At 42.2% G+C, this 5,549-nt stretch overlaps 2 long non-coding RNA genes across 6 annotated transcripts; both read right to left on the bottom strand.

The window, feature by feature from the left end:
* Nucleotides 1-390: 390 nt before the first annotated feature.
* LOC127344156 (uncharacterized) lies at nucleotides 391-3,275 on the bottom strand. Of its 5 annotated transcripts, none has more exons than XR_011755978.1 (4): nucleotides 2,437-3,275; nucleotides 1,655-1,958; nucleotides 812-923; nucleotides 391-696 (listed from the first exon to the last, which is right to left on the bottom strand). It is a non-coding gene; the product is annotated as an uncharacterized lncRNA (long non-coding RNA). The 5 variants fall into 5 exon arrangements; XR_007877776.1 differs by having other exon boundaries at nucleotides 812-1,958; nucleotides 2,437-2,903; nucleotides 3,053-3,275; XR_007877775.1 differs by having other exon boundaries at nucleotides 391-725; nucleotides 812-1,958.
* A 204-nt stretch (nucleotides 3,276-3,479) lies between these two features.
* LOC127344157 (uncharacterized) lies at nucleotides 3,480-5,274 on the bottom strand. Its single transcript, XR_007877779.2, has 5 exons — nucleotides 4,912-5,274; nucleotides 4,616-4,828; nucleotides 4,333-4,513; nucleotides 4,162-4,248; nucleotides 3,480-3,654 (listed from the first exon to the last, which is right to left on the bottom strand). It is a non-coding gene; the product is annotated as an uncharacterized lncRNA (long non-coding RNA).
* Between the last annotated feature and the right edge of the window lie 275 nt (nucleotides 5,275-5,549).

The raw sequence follows: 5,549 nt of genomic DNA, 5'->3' as shown, positions 1-5,549 counted from the left end.
GACCACTGCTGAAGATTCAAGGGCGCTGCAGGTTTCTCTCTTTCTCGCTGATGTAATTTAGTGTTTCTATTTTTATTTTCTTGCTGGTTGGTTCCAACGACGATTGAGCTCTACCGCCGGTCAACATCAAGCACAAAGAGGAGTTGGTGAAGGGCAGGCACCTGTAGCTGATAGAGAATCATGGGAGGAAAATTTGTTTTACATGTGCTAGCTAGTTGCATAAATCATCTTTGAATTCTTTTTCTATGCTAAAGAAAGAACTTACAGTGTTCTGAATTTTAGGTTCAGTTTGCCTGATACACTGAATTTTGCTCATTACGCCCATATGAATAAGGTGAAACTGAAAAGTCAAAGTAAAAAAACTAAATAACACAAAGTAAAAAAACTGAATAAGGTGAAACTGAAAAGGTCATCACTAAGTGAACTGGCTATGATGATCTGGAGTAGTAGAAAGACAAATGAGATAAAGGACAGACCTCAATACGCTGACTACAACTAAACAGAGAGCACACTGAAGGAAATATCTTTAGTAATATAGTATAGAGCAAACTGGTAACGAAAAAATATACATAATAATGCACTAGGATGATCTAAGCTAAATAAGATGTATCTGCAACTGCATCAACTGCTGCAGGAAGCTTGAGCGCTGAATATCTGTAGATCTCTGAAGCCAATTCCCTGAATGTAGTTTCGCTCCTGCAGTTAAGTGATGGTCGATGTAAGCCCTGAGAAAATGAAAATTAATGAAACACAGTAGCCATATAAATGCATCATACATTGGGAAAGAGGTGCACAATAGAGCTAGCCATACCAAAAAATGAACCTACATACATATCACATAGAGATTATCAAGCTTGCATCTGAACACCCACACATTTGAACACCAGCGCACATTCCATGGAAGAATAGGACACTTTTCTTACCTGCACAGAAAGTAAGCTTTCATGTTTACACAACAATACCTTCCCAAGTAAGTCAAGCATGAGTTTACCAAAGAAATATTTTTAGTTGGATATAGCATAATTGGAAACCCAAGTCTGGAGATTCATCCACTGATAAAACAAATGAAAATGTACTTATTTTCAGACAGTAATTCAATGATTTTTCATTACAAGAAATGAACTTAGTTTTGGACCAATTCAACAGATGACAAAGAACACAATAAATGATATGTGCAATAGTAATGAAAAGAGGAAACATATAGAGATCAAGCCACATGGTTGCCGAAACACAGTGCATACTCATTCTAGTTCATGCCGGCTAGGTTTTTCCTAGACTATGATATATACATGACATTACCGAAAAAAAAGCAACAAGCAGGAGAAAAAAAACCGTCAACCAAGCTGTAACACATAATGGTAATGGCCAGGCCATTGACATGAACGAATAAAACTGGCATAGAGAGTAAATAGAGCAGTCAGGAAACTTGTGCCAATGTGATAAGCAAGCATTAAATAAAGCGTGAATAATTGTGTTAGTGAGAATTCCCAAAAGCTTCTGGACATAGTTAGTCACACATCTTATCACAGCCTGTATTGGCCAAGACATTCCCAAAAGCTTCTAGGGATAATTGTGCTTCATGCCTAGCCGAACCAGGAAGAACAACACATTCATTGTTAGTGAGAAAGGATAGAAGTATAGAATATAAGCTCACATAAAATCTCCCTCCTTAACATCCTGGTACGGTGGAGCATAAATATAACATATCTTAGCAAGGATTTTAATCGAACACCTAGTCATAGACAAAACAGATTTGCATAAGCAAAGATGAGATGTTCTAGCTTCTAGGGGCTAAATCAGATAGGAGGAGTTTGGCTGCACTTTTACCTTGGCCTTGACCTTTTATGAAATAAAATTATGGAGGGCAAGATGACTATGGAGATGCACCTGGATTAGTAGGGAGAGATAAACCTGTGAGTTGGTAGTCCCATGCGATTATAATTGACCCGCATCTAGCGCTGGAAAAAATGAAACAATTATCTTATTACTGAAAATAATCCATAATTTAGCAAAGCATCAAAGCCAACTGTGTAGGTATAAACTAAAGCAAGATAATAAATTAATGGAAAATATTACTTGAATTCTTTGTAGCAAAAGGACATTCAATATAGCAAAGCATCAAAGCCAACTATGTAGGTATAAACTAAAGCAAGATAATAAATTAATGGAAAATATTACTTGAATTCTTTGTAGCAAAAGGACATTCAATATCCAAATAATCCAAGTCACCAAAATCATTACAACTATGCAGTTGGCTTATTCTAGTAAAGTATATTGCTGCGACATATAAATTTCAGAGATAACTTATTTGTTGAGCCTGCCTGGATTTTTATCGAATACCTTCTAGACATAGAGAAAAGGAATCTACAGAGAGAGATATCATGTGAAAAAGATGAGAAAGGGAAAGAGTACAGGAGGAGAACGAGAGGTGTGAACCTGCAAGTGGACTTGTTCTTGGCGTTGAGGGTCACGACGGGGGTGCCATGGCAGGTGACGGCCGCGGCCCATGCTCCTCCTGCCGGCGAGGATGAGCTGCACGGGGAGAAGGAGATGATTCCAGACCTAAACTTGAAGAAATTTCATAGGCCTTGAGGATTTAGTCAGTAATGCCATGGGGGAGAGGGGATCCCAGCACAAACCCATCTCCCAACGAACTCCATCTTTTCCCCTCCCAAGCAGTAGAGAGACACACACATAAAAGCAAACGGGATGAAAAAACTGGAAGGAGAAGAGGCAGGGTAGAGGGAGGGTGGCGGGCAGAGAGAGTACTGGGACTGCCAGCGCGCCGCCGATGAAGGACGGGGCTGACACCCACGGCCCGCCTCACCGGAGCCGACGAAGACCGAGGCGAGCGAGGCCATGCCAGCCAGAGCCGCATGAGGGAGAGACGGAGTGCATCATAACTATTTAAAAAGGAAAAAACAGAAAGCATGGTGACCTCGCAAGTAAATGGAATTTGAGAGAAATGAATGAGGTAATCATGAATTAGAAACTTCTTAATCTCCTTCAATCCATAAATTGCAAAATTGTTAAAGCTAGATGCAGTACTTACTGTTGGTTGGAGCTAAATTCAGGAAAGGTAATCTTGTGTGCATGACAGAGCATAAAGAATACACATGAATTGCGGAAGCTAAACTGGCTACTCAACTTCCCCAAACCACTCTGCTAATTGTTGTTTGACACCAGAAGACAAAATCAATAACCACAAATTAGAATAATATAAACCTTGAAAAGCACACCTGGGCGAGTGTACATAGCAATAAAAGAATGAGAAGCACACCTGCAAGAAAACAACAATACTAATCAGCCTAATCTAGCAAGGTAAACTAAAATGATAGGTATCCTAAAGTTTTTGATCCAGAAATAAATAAAACCAAATTATATTTTCTCCTAAAAGAAATCTAGCAATGCAGCAATAAAATGTATGATGTTTTCTCTGAATGTACAAACATAAAAAGGCAAAAGGAAATACTTTCCATGCATTGAAGAAACATGATACATATTTGGCCTTGAATTACTGCCACACAGAGAACCGATCCATAAAATGGACCTCATATGTCGGATGAGAAGAAATCCAACAGGAGATAGCCGCTGATTGTATTCAGTAGTGCACCATCCTCTATAATATATGGACAAATCCACAAAAATAGTGCCCTGGATACAAAGATGAGCTTGTCAACATAACTGGAAGTAATGATTTAGGTAAGAAACAGAACCACAGCTGGAACAGGTGGCATGGATCTCTATTTACTAAACTTTGCATCATACGAGCTTGCTGCATATGGAATACATGAAATAAAAAGATTTTTAAAGGTGTTAAGCCTACATATATCAAGGAGAATACGAGCTCAATTTACTTGGGAATAGGCTCAGCTAAGCCAAAAATATATGTATGTTAAGTGATTGAGTTTATCGATAGAGTTCATTTGCAATTCTTAACGGCCATGTACCGTGGGATAACTTGCACCTATATGATTATAATTTTCTAGTAATTTTCAGCAGTTGGATCCCCTCCAGTTATAAATACCCCAAAAACATAATATCCTAAGAAGCTTAACACTAAGAATTTCTCAATACACAAGGAGTATATATGAAAAAATGCAGTTTCCAGTACTAAAATCAGTTTTGAAAAAGACGTGTGATCAAAGTAGAATTATATACCTACTGTCTCCTGTCTCCTTTTTTCATTGATGAGTGCTGACTGATTGCATGATCCTCTTCAATTCTTCACTCTATTCTTTTTCACACCTTGCAATGCAGAATTATACATCAATATACTAATTCGAAATAGACATAACCATTGAATATTAGAGAAGTAGTCTTACAGCCTACCAAATAATATGCAGCGCACTCTCAGACTCCCAATGTTCAATAGTACTTCCTCCATAGTGTAGGAGATAGCAACAGGCTAGCATAAACTTATTGTTTGAATTGTCAGACATGCCTCTGCCCCCAGATGCCAAATGGGGGGTAACCGAGTTAACAATCTGGACATGTTCATGACTATCTTTACCTGGATCCACCCAGAAGCATTAAAATAGCAAACAGTATTGGTAAGAACAAGCGAAGAATAGCAAGCAAGCAGTGAAGAGATAAGGCATTAGCCATGACTTACCTTGCAGATGGCTGGAGAGGTGACCTGCGGTTGCGAATACACGCAGTACCGCCGGCAAATGGCTGATGCAGCAGCAAGGACGTTGCAGCTTGGACCAGAGTTGTGCGCCTCCTATTGAACTCGCACGTGTTCACGTCCTAGGGTTTTGCCTCGTCGTCAATTCGTACGGCGGCGTCCTTCTCTGTCGCCATGGCCTCGCCCACCTGGGCTAATCTGAGTAGGAAGAGAGACGATAGATAAGATGGGATTTTTTTTTTTGCGGGGAGATAAGATGGGATTTGGGGACAAGTGGGAACCAGAGGTGGCTGAGGTGGGAATCAGAGGCGGCTGCGACGGGGACTGGAGGCGCCTACGGCGGCTGAAAACAGCGGCACAGATCGGCGGAGAAGAGGAGAGCTCAGACCTGCGTCTTCCTGGAACCTCCGCTGAGATGCACCGCCGCCGCTCGCGACGGAGAGGGCAGAGCTCGTCATGGCCGGAGGGGAATAGGTGATGCGGTCGAGCTGGGAGAGCAGCAGCGGGGAAGGACGACGGAGGCGGGGGGGTGGGGGTGCGGCGGCGAAGCGGATGGGAGGAGCAGGTCACGATGAGGACGAGGCTGGATAGGGTTTCCAGCCCTGGCTTGCGAACGCTTTTTCCCCTCCCATTACGAAATTTTTTTTCTCCCTCAAGCTGAACCAACGACGCGCCGACGTGTGGCCCAATCATGAAACGAAGCAAAGCACTCGCCCAGCCCTCCCACGACGCGCGGCATGCGTGGATAGCCTCAGAGGCCCCCGTGGGGGGGCATCATATATACCTTCAGAAGCACTCGTCCAGCCCTCCCACGACGCGCGGCATGCGTGGATAGCCTCAGAGGCCCCCGTGGGGGGGCATCATATATACCTTCAGATACAATGCGTGTAACGTGCACTGGAGGGAAACTGATGCGGGC

This window comes from Lolium perenne, chromosome 3 (genome assembly GCF_019359855.2).
Source record: "Lolium perenne isolate Kyuss_39 chromosome 3, Kyuss_2.0, whole genome shotgun sequence".
NCBI lineage: Eukaryota > Viridiplantae > Streptophyta > Magnoliopsida > Poales > Poaceae > Lolium > Lolium perenne.
Note: the sequence above shows the minus strand (reverse complement) of the source record. Positions and strands in the feature narration are given on the sequence as shown.